Source organism: Squalius cephalus, assembly GCF_949319135.1.
Source record: "Squalius cephalus genome assembly, chromosome: 2".
In the NCBI taxonomy this organism is placed as follows: domain Eukaryota; kingdom Metazoa; phylum Chordata; class Actinopteri; order Cypriniformes; family Leuciscidae; genus Squalius; species Squalius cephalus.
Genome location: NC_137123.1, coordinates 44331803 through 44351802, shown reverse-complemented (window position 1 = coordinate 44351802; position 20000 = coordinate 44331803). Strand labels below are relative to the sequence as shown.

Sequence of the window (20000 nt, the reverse complement as noted above, 5' to 3'; positions counted from 1 at the left end):
GCTATCGGTTGGACGACAGTCTCTGTCTCGCATGCGTGCTCGCTCTAGGTTCTGGGAGATTTTTAACTAATTTGCGCCATAACTAGTGGTCCATCCAGTAGTTAAGAGCCTGAATTGTTTGTAATTCTGAAATTTAGTGCACATGAGTGAAAAAAAAAATACAGCACAGAAGAATGTCTATTTTTGCGTGAGATTTCTTTGTTGAGCGTGAGAGCGTGAGATTGAGGCTGAATGCGTGACTGTCACGCGAGATGCGTGAGAGTTGGCAACTCTATAAATGTTATGTGACAATTGTTCTCCAGCTGTTATATTGACCTTTGCGCGGTTGAAAAACACTGACTGGTCGATATTATGTATGAGGAATATACATTTAGGTAAGTTGCGTGAGAAAATGGATGTGTAGTGAGAGCGTGTGAAAAGTGACAATTGTATGAGGCGCCATGTAGGATTTAAATCAAACTTCGCTTATCAATATACATAACACAATACAATTAAAAATTACTCGCATATACATTTATTGGATGTTCAAAATACATATATGAAATACTCGTGCACACTAATATGAAATACATACCAATACATATTATGTTAGTAATGAATGCTTGTGAATAACTTGCATATAGGCTACATATAAACTTGACGCACGCATACACCTATAAATACTTATAAACTTCCATGCATATACACCTATAAACACTCGTCTCGCACATACATATACACTCGCAGCACGCAGACACACCTATAAACACTCGCACATACATATAAACTCGATGCGCATACACATCCATAAAACACTCGCGCATACAAAATAAAACGTGGATGCATGCTTTAGTTGTGTAGGGTATGCGAGTATTTATAGGTGTATGCGTGCGTCAAGTTTATATGCAATATTCACAAGTGTATGCATTCATTACTAACATTGGTATGAATTTCATATTAGTGTGCACGTGTATTTCATATGTATTTTGAACATCCAATAGTATAGCCTACATGTATATGCGGGTAATTTATAGGTGTATATGCACGTGTGTTATGTATGTATTGATAAGCTAAGTTTGATTTAAATCCTACGTGGCGCCTCATACAATTGCGTGAGTCTCACGGTCAATCGATAAAACCCTACACCTTTTGCTGTATATCTGGCAGCGCAACCCCAAACACAACACGTTTTCATCATCGTTTCAACTTTGATCAACAACAATGTTTTTAACTATGTAACTGTTGCAGTCGCCAGCTGGATCTCTTCAGTTAGTCAGTGGAAGCCGCTCGCGTTACTCGGCGCCTATTGTTTACAAACATTCTGAAAAGGCCTATTCAAATATAGATATAATGGTATATATAAATAAATAACCAGGCGTCTGGTCTTATAAATGATTGTTTTCTAACTCGCGTGCACCGTTGCCATGGTGACATTTGTTTATTTTTCATTCGCGCTCTATCGCCTTATCGTGTTGGATTGTGGGAAATAGTCTCAGCAAGTGTACATCGTATGTACACTCGAATTCAGAGAGGATTGTGGGTAAAAGTAGTGAAGAATGTAGGGAATGATGTCGTTCACTCAGAATTCGGACACCACTACAAAATGGCCAACACCCTAAATAGTGCACTATATAGTGGATAGGGAGCGATTTCAGACACAGCTCTTGTCATCATGGAGAGCGCAGTTCACGATTGCATAGCAACGACAGACGCCACAGGAGAACAAGCGGTTGTGGAAAGGAGACAGCGGCGCGCTCGCGCTTTCCACTTGTTTTTACACATCTAATGTGCTGGTGCGTTCAAGTCATCTCGTATAGATCGTATTTACGAGTTGAACGCACTTGAACGCCACCACAATGTCGTAAATACCAGTGGGGAGCTCGGGATTTTCTCTAAGCTCCGATCTTTACGAGTTGGGGGCGTGTCAATGATTAACATGGTGGAATACACAATACGTAAAGGTATTTAGCTGTGATATTGTCAAGCTTTTCTATTAACAGCTCAGTTAGCTAATCGCCAACACAGAATATGATAGTATTATAATATAACAACCCAGACAGCAGGTGACTGCGATCCGGATCCGTCTTCAAACTGGCAAATCCGCGTCACAGTCACCTCCGTTTCACTGCTCTAAAACGGATCCAGCCCGGGCCCGGTTTCAGTGGGCGAGAACAACAGTCGCAAAACAGATTCGGGCCGTATCCGTGGAAACGAGCGCGCGAAACATTTTTTCTGGAGTTTAGAAGAGGAGGCTGCCATACTCGGTATCCTACACTTCACCAAGGTAAGTCACACATGGTCAAACTGTTTTATTAATTAATACATTTCTTATTGATTATATTGTGTACTCGTTAGCTTTTAACTAACTAACTAATTTTTAACTTAAGTTTTGGAGTTTGTATTGCCCTGCTGAAAAAAACAATAGAAACCATTACAGAATTGCTAATGGTTTCCACTACAAAACCATTACAAACCATTAGCCGTTAACCATTAAAACCATTACCAAGTGGAGTCCATTACGTAGTGTGTTTTGGGCCATATTCCATTAGGATTTATTGGTTTTAAGGGTTTCCATTACAAATTTGTATTGGTCATGTATTTTAATGGTTTCCATTACAGTTTTGTATTGGTTCTGATGGTTTCATTACAAATTTGTATTGGTCATGTATTTTAATGGTTTCCATTACAGTTTTGTATTGGTTCTGATGGTTTCATTACAAATTTGTATTGGTCATGTATTTGAATGGCTTCCATTACAGTTTTGTATTGGTTCTGATGGTTTCATTACAAATTTGTATTGATCTTGAATTGCACATATTTAATGGTTTCCATTACAGTTTTTTGTATTGGTTAAGATTTGTAGGTTTAATGATTTAGCTGTTAATAATTAGGACATTAATTATAGTTTTTAATTAATTAATTTGAATTATTATTACAATTATACACAACTGATATAAGCTGCACACCAACTTTTCAATAGCTTACAGCTCAGGTTTTGTTTAGCAAAGAATGAAGAACATGCACCTGAAATAAAAATGATATACAGTATTAAGACCGTTTTTTTTTACTCAACCCATATGGAAATAAACATCTGACACAAAACATTAATATTACATTTTTATTATTTGATTCACATTTATTCTTTTACATTGTATGGCTTCACTGGGGCTGAATGATTAGACCTGCAAAAAGAAGGAGAATTCATTAGGACAATGTACCTCTTAAACCACATTACCAGTGCATAAGATTATCCATACACTATATTTTTAAATATATTCATCCAACATCTTTGGGCGTACTTTGAGCAGATTCAAGATCTTGCCAGCTGTGAACTTTGTCCACTAGTCATGTAATGTTCATAGCATTACAGTCATCTGTTATTTAACCTTCTCCAGGTGTAGGTTTTAAATTATAAAACATAGTTCAGGTTAGGGATGCACCGAAATTTAGTCAAGTTAGCGTTTTTGCTCTTAAAAACAGACGCCCATAATAGTATCAAACTGCAGAGCCACAGCACTATTGAATGGGAAAGAAAGCTGGGTCTCGAGCAAAAAAAGCTGCTCAACAGTTACCCAATGATATGATGAAATGTAAAAGTACAAAGATATTATAAGAAAACATTACTATTACATTAACATATCGCACTGAAGTAGGCTGCTTTAAAATTAACATTTATTTAAATTAAAAGAAATTCTTCTTTTGGCAAAATTACATTTCCTAAATAACCTAAACAGAGGCTTTACTCCCTTAGAACTTAAATTATCAATGTTTCATTGCATCACTGTTGGAAAACCTTTTTACCTTTATAAAGGATATTTTTTCCTGAATTTTATTAAATGTAGGCCTATGCTCCATCTTTCATTTCAAAATATTCAATTATCAATACATTCAATTAGAATAAAACACTAGGCTGTTAACAATCAAAACGTTGGGAAACACAGTAAGACATTTATATTATAAAATTCTTAGATACCTTTAGAGTTGCTCTATCTTGTTCAGGTTTCATCTGATTATTCTCAGTTATCATCTGAAAAAAGGAAAGAAGAGCAAATAAAAAATATAAAAGACAAATAAATACTAATTTTAGTATTACTTATTGAAAGCCAATTTCAACAGAGGTTGCTATTTTTACCAACTTCTTCAATGATTATATTTAATTTAATATAATATATTATATTTAATCTAACAAGCACAAATAGTTTTCGATATTGGTATTAGCCACAATGAGCTGTGAATTATGGGTTATCAGTATCGATCCTAATATTCCATTATGTGTGTCCCGGTAAAACTAGTGTCCTCATAGACCAGGATTCTGTCAAACTAACACAACACACTGAGATTCTCTAGTCAAGTTAAACATCAGGAACATGTACTTATGATGTCCTCATAAAACGGTGTCCTCATAAAACAGGTGCAAGACACACACATCGTGACACACTGTGATAAACACGCATGTTATGTGATGCATTAAAGCCATGAACATATTGTTTTATCATTCATACCTATCTGTGGTAGTGATATTGCAGTATAGGCCTCTGTGAAGTCAGGCTATGTAAAGACTATGCCATGTTATTTTACAGTTGATTACTCAATTTCTGTACCTAAATTAGACTTAAGGCCCTTTCACACCGGATGCGTAACGAAAAAGCGAAACGAAAAAGCGAATAGTTCGTGTGCGAATAGTTCGCATCAAAACCATTCACATCAGCCGCGACGCGAATTTGCGACGTCTGTGACGTTCAGAGAGCTTCAACATTCCAAAACTTTCGCGCGAATCGCGCCGACAGCTGAGAAAACATGGACACTTCATCATCATCATCATCATCATCCAGTCATAGTCATAGCATCCAGTGAAGACGAGCTTTTCATTTTATTTAAAAGACAGAAAAGAAGGTTTTGGGTGCACCCAATCTTACAGAACAGAGAGTCTGAAGGGGAGTATGCTTATGTGCACAGTTTTGTTTTGTTTTTTGCGTCTTCAACAGTGCGTTTTGTAATGTAACTACACATTACATGTAACACACGAAGTAAGTAAGTTAAAAATCATTCGACTAGAAACTGTAGATATCACACAAAGAATGTATAGTATAGCCTACTAAAAGCAGCCCTAAATAGTCTCACTGCATTTTGTTACGTGTTCAAAGTAAACACGGTCTCTGTCTCTATCTTTGACGATATAGTGTTAGCTTTCTATCCCAAATGTAGTTTGGTCTGCTAGTCTACACAGCACAGGACTATACAACGACTAAAACTATCACACAACACACTCACAGTCGTGATAACCGGTTGGTTGGCAATGCTACGCCACACATTGTCTTTCAAATCATTGTTCTTGTAGTATGTGATTGGCTGAAGCCTATTCTGTCGCCGCAAAAGTAAAAAAAAATCGACATCGAAGCGAAAAAAATAAAAGTCGTTTTTTCGCCTCAGCACATTCGCGTTCGGTGTGGAAGCGCTCATTACACAAACAGCTGATCAAAAAATAAACCCATCGCGCGAATTATTCGTGCGTCAAAATCGCGTCCAGTGTGAAAGGGCCTTTACGTGGAATATTTAGGGCCCGAGCACCGATGGTGTGAGGACCCTCTTGGAATTGCTCTGTTTATTAGGGCCCAAGCCCTGAAAGGGCGAAGGCCCTATTGTTTTCGGTAGGATTATTATTATTATTATTATTATTATTAGGGCCCAAGCCCTGAAAGGGCGAAGGCCCTATTGTTTTCGGTAGGATTATTGTTTATTATTATTATTATTATTATTTTTTTCTACTTCTCGGGCACTTTTGGGGCCCTTAACATGCTCAAAAACTCTTGAAATTTTGCACACACGTCAGAACCTGCGGCCATCAGGGCCGGACTGAAGCTGGTACCCGGGCGTGGCACGGGGGCTCGACAGCGCCCCCTGGAATTATGTCGGAAAAATTGGTCCATAAATCAAACACGCTTGCATGTAATAATATGAAACTCAGTACACATATAGATCTCATCGGGCCGAACAACTTTCGTGCTCTAAGTTTTACACCAGCCCAACAGGAAGTCGGTTATTATACGTTGTTTGGAAAATGCATACAATGGAATGTGAAATACTCCTCCTAGGGAATTCATCCGATCGCCACCAAACTAGGTGTGAATGAAGTCAAGACATTGAGGATGCTAAATTGCGAACGGATTTTTGATATCTCGAACGGTTTGGCCGTGGCGAGGAAACGAATTTATGGCGAATAATGGGACACAGGAAGTGTGTTATAACTTCTGCATACATTAACTGATCTTGATGAAACTTCAGCAGTGTGTTCGTTGTAAGAGGCCGAACACAAGGATGTGACTATTGTGAGTCAAAGTTATAGCGCCACCAACTGGCAGCAGGAAGTGTGTCACTTTCAAAATGCTTTGAAATCACTCTCTTATTTTTACCCGATTTGCTTCAAACTTTATGTGTATAATGTAGACACACGGCAGATAAAGACCTGTGAAAGGATTATTGATATCTTAGATACTGTTGCCATGGCAACGCATCAAACTTTATTATTCTTTTTTGATGCTTTTGAGACTCTTAACATACTTGAAATTGCATGAAACTCAACAGACACATCACACTTATTAGCCAGTAGACATGTGCAAAGTTTCAAAAACGGGCGTGGTGGAATGGCTCAGTAGCGCCACCTTTAGTCAAAAATGGGGCCTTAGTTTTTCCTAGAATCACAAAAATCGGTATGTATATTGTTCTCATCGAGCCGGACAACTTTCTAATTTACACTTAATAGCTCAAAGCAACAGAAAGTCAGATATTTTGGTTTGAATGTGATTTTTTGGAGAATTTTCTCTCTCTCTCTCTGTCTCTGAGTGTGTGAGGGGTGGGGGTGATTTGTCAGTTGAGTGAGATTTACTTTTTCATTTGTTTTTCAAGGTTTCTGGGGCTTTTGGGTCCCTAAACGTGCTCGAAAACTCTTGAAACTTTGCACACAGGTCAGAACCCGCGGCCATCAGGGCGGGGCTGAATCTGGTAGCCGGGCGTGGCAGGGGGGCTCGACAGCGCCCCCTTGAACGGGGTTCTAAAACTTGGTCCATATATCAAACAAACTTGCATGAATTAATTTGAAACTCGGTACACATATAGATCTCATCGGGCCGAACAACTTTCGTGCTCTAAGTTTTACGCCAGCCCAACAGGAAGTCGGCTATTATGGGTTGTTTGGAAACGCTTGCTGTGGAATTTAATGTACTCCTCCTAGGAAATACATCGATTCGCCTCCAAACTCGGTCAGCGTGAAGTCAAGGCATTGAGGATGCTAAATTGCGGACGGATCTTTGATATCTTGAACGGTTTGGCCGTGGCGAGGAAATGAATTTATGGCGAGAAAAGAGAGACACGAAGTGTTTTAACTTCTGCATACATTAACTGATCTTGATGAAACTTCAGCAGTGTGTTTGTGATAAGAGGCCGATCAGATGGATGTAACTATTGTGAGTCAAAGTTATAGCGCCACCAACTGGCAGCAGGAAGTGTGTCACTTTCAACATGCTTTTGACAAAAGTGGGGGGGTTAGTTTTAACTACAGTAAAGAAAAAATAGTTTGTATATTGTTCTCATCAAGCTGGACAACTTTCTAATTTACATTCAATAGCTCTGGCCATCAGGAAGTCAGATATTTTGGTCTGAATGTGATTTTTTTTTGCTAAATCAGCCTCTGAATTTTTAGCCACTCCTCTTAAACTATTTATTTTATTCGTACCAAACTTTTTCAACATGATGAAACTACATTAAATATGCTAAATTGTGAATGGATAATAAATATCTTAAACGGTTTTGCTATGGCGAGGGATTAAATAATGTCCAAAAAGGAAACACTAAAAATCTTCTAAAAATGTAATTATATACCATTTATTTCTATATAAAAGAATACAAATATCACAACTAAACCCATTTTATTCTGTTTTTGCAATTCAAGAAGAATGAAAAAGTTAAAACAGGCTATTTAGTGCTATTTGGTTCAACAAAAAAGCAAACATATAGGGCTATACTGCCCTCTTGTGTCCAAAAGGACATCAAAATAGTATATAAAACTTTTAACCAGGTAGGCCAATATTGTATTTAAATATACATTTATTAGGTATGTGTCTGAGGATATTTTCCCACCGGTTAATCGACGTGTGACACGAGTGGGTGCTTTTAAATCGCTAATATAATAGTGAAAGAAAAATAATGATAATGTTGCACACACAAATCACACACATGTGGGAAAGAATAAACAACACTAAACCGCCATTAGGTGTCGCCAGGCATCCATCTTAATAAGCGAGTCATTGATTCATTCGTTCAAACGATTCGTTCGAATGAGTCGATCATGATTAAGACAGATGTTTATGGATTGATCATTCAATCTTTGAGTCAACCGATTCGTTAAAAATGCTGAATCGTTCAGTTATGAGAAAACACGTGATAAGTGATGGTTCTGCCGTGATCTTTGTTTAACTATTTTCGCTGCTGAAACAGAACAAAAACAGTCAACATTGCATCTAAAATGTAAGTGACTTAATTGTAACTGTTTATTTGTATGAAATCTAGGGGTGGGAGAAAAAAATTATTCTTAGATGCATCGCGATGCGGACGTGGACGATTCTGAATCGATTCACAAATGTCAAAAAATCGATTCTCTAAAAAAATATTTTTCTAATAACGTAATATTGACGGAAGGCAAAAGGCGGAACTCTAAGCGGACGTGCGTGCAGTCTGTGGCGCGCACATAACAGAGAAGTTTCTTCTGCTCACCAAGGCTGCATATATTTGATTAAAAATACAAACAAAAACAGTAATATTGTAAAATATTATTCCAATTTAAAACAGCTGCTTTCTATTTTAATATATTTTAAACTGTTATTTATTCCTGTGATCAAAGCTGAGTTTTCAGCATCATTACTCCAGTCGTCACTGTCACATGATCCTTCAGAAATTATTCTAATATGATGATTGATACTCAAGAAACATTCATTATTATTTTAAATGTCGAAAACAGTTGTGTACAGTCTTTGATGAATAGAAAGTTCAAAAGAACAGCATTTATCTGAAATCTAAAGCTTTTGTAACGTTAAACACTACCGCTCAAAAGTTTTGGGTTAGTAATAATTAAAATTTTATTTTTGGGGTAAATAAATAAAATAAATCAGTACTTTTATTTATGAAGGATGAGTTAAACTGATCAACAGTTACAGTAAAGACATTTATAATGTTAAAAATATATATATTTGAAATATATGCTGTTCTTTTGAACTAACATTCATCAAAGCATTTTGAAAAAAAAAATCTGTACACAACTTTTTTTAACATTGAAAATAATAATGAATATTTATTGAGCATCAATCATCATATTAGTATGATTTCTGAAGGATCATGTGACACTGAAGACTGGAGTAATGATGCTGAAAACTCAACTTTGATCACAGAAATGAATTACTATGTAAAATATTTAAAAATTGAAAACAGCTGTTTTAAATTGGAATAATATTTCACAATATTACTGTTTTTGTTTGTATTTTTAATCAATAAATGCAGCCTTGGTGAGCAGAAGAGACTTCTCCTAAAAACATTAAAAATCTTACTGACCCCAAACTTTTGAACAATAATTTATATATATATATATATATATATATGTATGTGTGTGTATATATATATATATATATATATATATATATATATATATAAATATAGCTGCGAGCAGCGATGGAGGGCCCAAGCCGGCGGTACCGCCACCCCGGTGCCTTTAGGTAACTAAAGGCACCGGGGTTGCGGTGCCACCGGCTTGGGCCCGTAATCGCTGCTCGCAGCTATATTTATATATATATATATATATATATATATATATATATATATTTATTATTATTATTATTATTATTATTATTATTTTGTCAACCTTTCGGCCACTTTTGGGGCCCTTAACATGCTCGAAAACTCTTGAAATTTTGCACACAGGTCAGAACCCGCGGCCATCAGGGCCGGACTGAAGCTGGTACCCGGGCGTGGCAGGGGGGCTCGACAGCGCCCCCTGGAACGGGATCCGAACACTTGTCCATAAATCAGACACGCTTGCATGTAATAATATGAAACTCGGTACACATATAGAACTCATCGGGCCGAACAACTTTCGTGCTCTAAGTTTTACGCCAGCCCAACAGGAAGTCGGCTATTTAGGGTTGTTTGGAAACGCATGCTGTGGAATTTAATGTACTCCTCCTAGGGAATTCATCGATTCGCCTCCAAACTCGGTGTGCATGAAGTCAAGACATTGAGGATGCTAAATTGCGGACGGATTTTTGATATCTCGAACGGTTTGGCCGTGGCGAGGAAACGAATTTATGGCGAAAAAATGAAACAGGAAGTGTGTTATAACTTCTGCATACATTAACTGATCTTGATGAAACTTCAGCAGTGTGTTCGTTGTAAGAGGCCGATCGCACAGATGTGACTATTGTGAGTCAAAGTTATAGCGCCACCAACAGGCAGCAGGAAGTACATCACTATTAAAATGCTTTGAAATCACCCTCTTATTTTTACCAGATTTGCTTCAAACTTTATGTGTACAATGTAGACACACGGCAGATGTAAACCTGTGAAAGGATTATTGATATCTTAGATACTGTTGCCGTGGCAACGCATCAAACTTTAATATTCTTTTTTTATGCTTTTGAGACTCTTAACATACTTGAAATTGCATGAAACTCGACAGACACATCACATTTATTATCCAGTAGACATGTGCAAAGTTTCAGAAACGGGCGTGGTGAGGGGCTCAGTAGCGCCACCTTTAGTCATAAGTGGGGGTGTTAGTTTTATCAACAGCAACAAAACTTGGTATGTGTATTGTTCTCATCAAGACGGACAACTTTCTAATTTACATGAACCATCTCTGACCAACAGGAAGAGAGATATTTTGGTTTGAATGTGGATTTTCTGAAGAATTTTCTCTCCCTCTCTGTGTCTGTGTGTGTGTGAGGGGAGGGGGGGATTTGACTATTGCTTTTATATTGTTAATCAAGGTTTCAGGGGCTTTTGGGGTCCTTAACGTGCTCAAAAACTCTTGAAACTTTGCACACAGGTCAGAACCCACGGCCATCAGGGCCGGGCTGAAGCTGGGACCCGGGCGTGGCTGGGGGGCTCAACAGCGCCCCCTTGAACGGGGTTCTAAAACTTGATCCATATATCAAACACGCTCGCATGAATTAATATGAAACTCGGTACACATATAGATCTCATCGGGCCGAACAACTTTACCCCGGTCAAGTTTTACGCCAGCCCAACAGGAAGTCAGCTATTATGGGTTGTTTGGAAAACGCTTGCTGTGGAATGTGAAATACTCCTCCTAGAAAATTCACCGTGCCCCCTTCAAACTCGGTGTGGATGTAGTCAAGACATTGAGGATGCTAAATTGCGGACGGATTTTTGATATCTCGAACGGTTTGGCCGTGGCGAGGAATCGAATTTATGGTGAGAAAAGAGAAACACGGAAGTGGAATAACTTCTGCATACATTAACTGATCTTGATGAAACTTCAGCAGTGTGTTCGTGGTAAGAGTCCGATCAGATGGATGTAGCTATTGTGAGTCAAAGTTATAGCGCCACCAACTGGCAGCAGGAAGTGTGTCACTTTCAACATGCTTTTGACAAAAGTGGGGGGGTTAGTTTTAACTACAGTAAAGAAAAAATAGTTTGTATATTGTTCTCATCAAGCCGGACAACTTTCTAATTTACATTCAATAGCTCTGGCCATCAGGAAGTCAGATATTTTGGTCTGAATGTGGATTTTTTTGCAAAATCAGCCTCTGAATTTTTAGCCACTCCTCTTAAACTATTTATTTTATTCGTACCAAACTTTTTCAACATGATGAAACTACATTAAATATGCTAAATTGTGAATGGATAATAAATATCTCAAACGGTTTTGCTATGGCGAGGGATTAAATAATGTCCAAAAAGGAAACACTAAAAATCTTCTAAAAATGTAATTATATACCATTTATTTCTATATAAAAGTATACAAATATCACAACTAAACCCATTTTATTCTGTTTTTGCAATTCAAGAAGAATGAAAAAGTTAAAACAGGCTATTTAGTGCTATTTGGTTCAACAAAAAAGCAAACATAGGGCTATACTGCCCTCTTGTGTCCAAAAGGACATCAAAATAGTATATAAAACTTTTTACCAGGTAGGCCAATATTGTATTTAAATATACATGTATTAGGTATGTGTCTGAGGATATTTTCCCACCGGTTAATCGACGTGTGACACGAGTGGGTGCTTTTAAATCGCTAATATAATAGTGTAAGAAAAATAATGATAATGTTGCACACACAAATCACACACATGTGGGAAAGAATGATGCTTTTAAACAACACTAAACCGCCATTAGGTGTCGCCAGGCATCCATCTTAATAAGCGAGTCATTGATTCATTCGTTCAAACGATTCGTTCGAATGAGTCGATCATGATTAAGACAGATGTTTATGGATTGATCATTCAATCTTTGAGTCAACCGATTCGTTAAAAATGCTGAATCGTTCAGTTATGAGAAAACACGTGATGCGTGATGGTTCTGCCGTGATCTTTGTTTAACTATTTTCGCTGCTGAAACAGAACAAAAACAGTCAACATTGCATCTAAAATGTAAGTGACTTAATTGTAACTGTTTATTAACCTGTTGTATGAAATCTAGGGGTGGGAGAAAAAATGTATTCTTAGATGCATCGCGATGCGGACGTGGACGATTCTGAATCGATTCACAAATGTCAAAAAATCGATTCTCTAAAAAAATATTTTCTAATAACGTAATATTGACGGAAGGCAAAAGGCGGAACTCTAAGCGGACGTGCGTGCAGTCTGTGGCGCGCACATAACAGAGAAGTTTCTTCTGCTCACCAAGGCTGCATTTATTTGATTAAAAATACAAACAAAAACAGTAATATTGTAAAATATTATTCCAATTTAAAACAGCTGCTTTCTATTTTAATATATTTTAAACTGTTATTTATTCCTGTGATCAAAGCTGAGTTTTCAGCATCATTACTCCAGTCGTCACTGTCACATGATCCTTCAGAAATTATTCTAATATGATGATTGATACTCAAGAAACATTCATTATTATTTTAAATGTCGAAAACAGTTGTGTACAGTCTTTGATGAATAGAAAGTTCAAAAGAACAGCATTTATCTGAAATCTAAAGCTTTTGTAACGTTAAACACTACCGCTCAAAAGTTTTGGGTTAGTAATAATTAAAATTTTATTTTTTGGGGAAATAAATAAAATAAATCAGTACTTTTATTTATGAAGGATGAGTTAAACTGATCAACAGTTACAGTAAAGACATTTATAATGTTAAAAATATATATATTTGAAATATATGCTGTTCTTTTGAACTTTACATTCATCAAAGCATTTTGAAAAAAAAAAATCTGTACACAACTGTTTTCAACATTGAAAATAATAATGAATATTTATTGAGCATCAATCATCATATTAGTATGATTTCTGAAGGATCATGTGACACTGAAGACTGCAGTAATGATGCTGAAAACTCAACTTTGATCACAGAAATGAATTACTATGTAAAATATTTAAAAATTGAAAACAGCTGTTTTAAATTGGAATAATATTTCACAATATTACTGTTTTTGTTTGTATTTTTAATCAATAAATGCAGCCTTGGTGAGCAGAAGAGACTTCTCCTAAAAACATTAAAAATCTTACTGACCCCAAACTTTTGAACAATAATATATATATATATATATATATATATATATATATATATATGTATGTGTGTGTATGTATGTATGTATATATATATATATATATATATATATATATATATATATATATATATATATAAATATAGCTGCGAGCAGCGATGGAGGGCCAAAGCCGGCGGTACCGCCACCCCGGTGCCTTTAGGTAACTAAAGGCACCGGGGTTGCGGTGCCACCGGCTTGGGCCCGTAATCGCTGCTCGCAGCTATATTTAGGGCCCGAGCACCGATGGTGTGAGGACCCTCTTGGAATTGCTCTGTTTATTATTAGGGCCCGAGCACCGATGGTGTGAGGACCCTCTTGGAATTGCTCTGTTTATTATTATTATTATTATTATTATTCTTCTCCGCATTTAATTGCATTTTTGAGGGCCTAAACATGCTCGAAAACTCACAAAACTTTGCACACGCGTCAGAACTGGCGAAAATTTACATCTGATATAGGTTTCAGAATTGGACGGGGCAAAATGGCTCGATAGCGCCACCTATAAAATTTCAACGGAGTGCGCCTCCCGCAACGTTCCACGTACGTGCACGAAATTCGGTACATACATGTAATGACCTAATACCTACAAAAAAGTCTCTTGGAGCATAGCCCTAAACACAACAGGAAGTCAGCCATTTTGAAATTCCTCTCAGATTTTTGTGCAGTTTTTGCCATTTTCAGGCCTCGTACTTTAACGAACTCCTCCTACAGTTTTAATCTGATCATCTTCAAATTTGGTGAGTGTAATCTTAAGGCCTTTGCGACGTTAAATTGCGAAGATCTTGAGTTTTCGTCAAAGGGCGGGTCCTCGGCGGCCTGATAAATTTCGATGTTTCGCCATGAAACAGGAAGTTGTTGTAACTCAGGCATGGAATGTCCAATCTGCCCCAAACTTCACACGTTTGATAAGAGTTCTGTCCTGAACACATGACCATGCTCATATTCAGTTATAGTCATAGCGCCACCTGCTGGCAACAGGAAGTGACATGTTTAACACTGTTATGGACTCCTAATAACATATAAAAAAGTGCCAGCAAGTGCTAAACATGCTAACAACATACTAGAAGCATGCTAAAACATGCTAGCAAACTCTTAGCTAAGTGCTAAAGCATGCTATTATTGCAATTAAATAGGAATTTGCTGTAACTCAGGCATGGAATGTCCAATCTGCCCCAAACTTCACACTTTTGATAAGCGTTCTGTACTGAACACATCTACATGAGAATATTCAGTTATAGTAATAGCGCCACCTACTGGTAACAGGAAGTGTCATGTTTAACACGTTGATGCCATTCTAGCAACATGTTAAAAATGCCATTGACTTCTAAACATGCTAGAAACATGTTAAAACATGCTAGCAATACTTAGCTAAGTGCTAAAGCATGCTAATTCAATGAAACAGGATGTTGTTGTTACTCAAGAAGGCAATGTCCAATCTGCGCCAAACTTCACACTTTTAATAAACGTTCTATCCTGAACACATGACCATGCTCATATTCAGTTACAGTCATAGTGCCACCTGCTGGCAACAGGAAGTGACATGTTAAACACTGTTGTGGACATATAAAAACATATAAAAAAGTGCCAGCAAGTGCTAAACATGCTAACAACATACTAGAAACATGCTAAAACATGCTAGCAAACACTTAGCTAAGTGCTAAAGCATGCAAATGCTGCAATTAAATAGGAATTTGCTGTAACACAGGCATGGAATGTCCAATCTGCCCCAAATTTCACACGTTTGATAAGAGTCATGGCCTGAACACATCTACATGAGAATATTCAGTTATAGTAATAGCGCCACCTGCTGTCAACAGGAAGTGACATGTTTAACACTGTTGTGGTCTCCTAATAACATATAAAAAAGAGCCAGCAAGTGCTAAACAGGTTAGCAACATACTAGAAACATGCTAGCAAACACTTAGTTAAGTGCTAAAGCATGCTATTACTGCAATTAAATAGGAATTTGCTGTAACTCAGGCATGGAATGTCCAATCTGCCCTAAACTTCACACGTTTGATAAGAATCATGGCCTGAACACATGTCTATGCTCAAATTCAGTTATAGTAATAGCGCCACCTACTGGCAACAGGAAGTGACATGTTTAACACGTTGATGCCGTTCTAGCAACATGTTAAAAATGCCATTGAGTTCTAAACATGCTAGAAACATATTAAAACATGCTAGCAATACTTAGCTAAGTGCTAAAGCATGCTAATTCAATGAAACAGGACTTTGTTGTTACTCAAGAAGGCAATGTACAATCTACCCCAAACTTCACATGTTTGATAAGAGTTATCTCTTGAACACATGTCCATGCTCATATTTAGTTATAGTCATAGCGCCACCTGCTGGCAACAGGAAGTGACGTTTAACACTGTTCTTGACTCCTAATAACATATAAAAAAATGCCAGTAGATGCTAAACATCCTACCAACATACTAGAGACATAATAAAACATACTAGCAAACACTTAGCTAAGTGCTAAAGAATGATATTACTGCAATTAAATATGAATTTGCTGTAACTCAGGCATGGAATGTCCAATCTGCCCCAAACTTCACACTTTTGATAAGCGTTCTGTCCTGAACACATGACCATGCTTATATTCAGTTACAGTAATAGCGCCACCTGCTGGCAACAGGAAGTGACATGTTTAACACTGTTATGGACTCCTAATAACATATAAAAAAGTGCCAGCAAGTGTTAAACATGCTAACAACATACTAGAAACATGCTAAAACATGCTAGCAAACTCTTAGCTAAGTGCTAAAGCATGCTATTATTGCAATTAAATAGGAATTTGCTGTAACTCAGGCATGGAATGTCCAATCTGCCCCAAACTTCACACTTTTGATAAGAGTCATGGCCTGAACACATCTACATGAGAATGTTCAGTTATAGTAATAGCGCCACCTACTGGCAACAGGAAGTGACATGTTTAACACGTTGATGCCGTTCTAGCAACATGTTAAAAATGCCATTGAGTTCTAAACATGCTAGAAACATATTAAAACATGCTAGTAATGCTTAGCTAAGTGCTAAAGAATGCTAATTCAATGAAACATGACTTTGTTGTTACTCAAGAAGGCAATGTCCAATTTGCACCAAACTTCACAAGTTTGATAAGAGTTCTGTCCTGAACACACATCCATGCTCATATTCAGTTATAGTCATAACGCCACCTACTGGCAACAGAAACTGACATGGTTAACACAGTAATGCAGTACTAACCACATAATTATTGTGTACTAAGCATGCTAGAAACAGACTAAACATGCTAGCAACACTTAGCTGAGTCATGAAGCATGCTATTATCACCATTATACAAAACATTTTGTAACTGACTTTGACATACTCTTACTATATATACCTCCTTAAATGTACATTTCCCAACCATGCTCTGTCTTCCTAAAGCCACCGAGTGTTGATGGCACGGGTGCGAGGGCCCTTTCATCGCTGCTTGCAGCTTTAATTATTATTATTATTCTTCTCCGCATTGAATTGCATTTTTGAGGGCCTAAACATGCGCGAAAACTCACGAAACTTTGCACACGCGTCAGAACTGGCGAAAATTTACATCTGATATAGGTTTCAGAATTGGACGGGGCAAAATGGCTCGATAGCGCCACCTATAAAAGTTCAACGGAGTGCGCCTCCTGCAACGTTCCACGTACGTGCACGAAATTCGGTACATACGTGTAATGACCTAATACCTACAAAAAAGTCTCTTGGAGCATAGCCCTAAACACAACAGGAAGTCAGCCATTTTGAACTTCCTCTCAGATTTTTGTGCAGTTTTTGCCATTTTCAGGCCTCGTACTTTAACGAACTCCTCCTACAGTTTTAATCTGATCATCTTCAAATTTGGTGAGTGTAATCTTAAGGCCTTTGCGACGTTAAATTGCGAAGATCTTGAGTTTTCGTCGAAGGGCGGGTCCTCGGCGGCCTTACAAATTTCGATGTTTCGCCATGAAACAGGAAGTTGCTGTAACTCAGGCATGGAATGTCCAATCTCCCCCAAACTTCACACGTTTGATAAGAGTTCTGTCCTGAACACATGGCCATGCTCATATTCAGTTATAGTCATAGCGCCACCTGCTGGCAACAGGAAGTGACATGTTTAACACTGTTATGGACTCCTAATAACATATAAAAAAGTGCCAGCAAGTGCGAAACATGCTAACAACATACTAGAAGCATGCTAAAACATGCTAGCAAACTCTTAGCTAAGTGCTAAAGCATGCTATTATTGCAATTAAATAGGAATTTGCTGTAACTCAGGCATGGAATGTCCAATCTGCCCCAAACTTCACACTTTTGATAAGCGTTCTGTCCTGAACACATCTACATGATAATATTCAGTTATAGTAATAGCGCCACCTACTGGCAACAGGAAGTGTCATGTTTAACACGTTGATGCCATTCTAGCAACATGTTAAAAATGCCATTGAGGTCTAAACATGCTAGAAACATGTTAAAACATGCTAGCAATACTTAGCTAAGTGCTAAAGCATGCTAATTCAATGAAACAGGATGTTGTTGTTACTCAAGAAGGCAATGTCCAATATGCGCCAAACTTCACACTTTTAATAAACGTTCTGTCCTGAACACATGACCATGCTCATATTCAGTTACAGTCATAGTGCCACCTGCTGGCAACAGGAAGTGACATGTTAAACACTGTTGTGGACATATAAAAACATATAAAAAAAGTGCCAGCAAGTGCTAAACATGCTAACAACATACTAGAAACATGCTAAAACATGCTAGCAAACACTTAGCTAAGTGCTAAAGCATGCTATTGCTGCAATTAAATAGGAATTTGCTGTAACACAGGCATGGAATGTCCAATCTGCCCCAAACTTCACACGTTTGATAAGAGTCATGGCCTGAACACATCTACATGAGAATATTCAGTTATATTAATAGCGCCACCTGCTGTCAACAGGAAGTGACATGTTTAACACTGTTGTGGTCTCCTAATAACATATATAAAAGAGCCAGCAAGTGCTAAACAGGTTAGCAACATACTAGAAACATGCTAGCAAACACTTAGCTAAGTGATAAAGCATGCTATTACTGCAATTAAATAGGAATTTGCTGTAACTCAGGCATGGAACGTCCAATCTGCCCCAAACTTCACATGTTTGATAAGAATCATGGCCTGAACGCATGCCTATGCTCAAATTCAGTTATAGTAATAGCGCCACCTACTGGCAACAGGAAGTGACATGTTTAACACGTTGATGCCGTTCTAGCAACATGTTAAAAATGCCATTGAGTTCTAAACATGCTAGAAACATATTAAAACATGCTAGCAATACTTAGCTAAGTGCTAAAGCATGCTAATTCAATGAAACAGGACTTTGTTGTTACTCAAGAAGGCAATGTACAATCTACCCCAAACGTCACACGTTTGATAAGAGTTATCTCTTGAACACATGTCCATGCTCATATTTAGTTATAGTCATAGCGCCACCTGCTGGCAACAGGAAGTGACGTTTAACACTGTTCTTGACTCCTAATAACATATAAAAAAATGCCAGTAGGTGCTAAACATCCTACCAACATACTAGAGACATGCTAAAACATAATAGCAAACACTTAGCTAAGTGCTAAAGAATGATATTACTGCAATTAAATATGAATTTGCTGTAACTCAGGCATGGAATGTCCAATCTGCCCCAAACTTCACACTTTTGATAAGCGTTCTGTCCTGAACACATGACCATGCTTATATTCAGTTACAGTCATAGCGCCACCTGCTGGCAACAGGAAGTGACATGTTTAACACTGTTGTGGACTCCTAATAACATATAAAAAAGTGCCAGCAAGTGTTAAACATGCTAACAACATACTAGAAACATGCTAAAACATGCTAGCAAACTCTTAGCCAAGTGCTAAAGCATGCTATTATTGCAATTAAATAGGAATTTGCTGTAACTCAGGCATGGAATGTCCAATCTGCCCCAAACTTCACACTTTTGATAAGAGTCATGGCCTGAACACATCTACATGAGAATGTTCAGTTATAGTAATAGCGCCACCAACTGGCAACAGGAAGTGACATGTTTAACACGTTGATGCCGTTCTAGCAACATGTTAAAACATGCTAACAATGCTTAGCTAAGTTCTAAAGAATGCTAATTCAATGAAACATGACTTTGTTGTTACTCAAGAAGGCAATGTCCAATTTGCACCAAACTTCACATGTTTGATAAGAGTTCTGTCCTGAACACACAT

General features: G+C 37.5%; 1 long non-coding RNA gene across 1 annotated transcript in view; it reads left to right on the top strand.

Moving 5' to 3' along the window:
- The first annotated feature begins 2054 nt into the window (after nucleotides 1–2054).
- The window catches only part of LOC307154007, a 40856-nt gene continuing 22910 nt past the window's right edge, over nucleotides 2055–20000 (top strand). Inside the window, exon 1 of the long non-coding RNA XR_013820248.1 lies at nucleotides 2055–2263. This is a non-coding gene — a long non-coding RNA (uncharacterized lncRNA). The remainder of the gene's footprint in view (nucleotides 2264–20000) is intronic.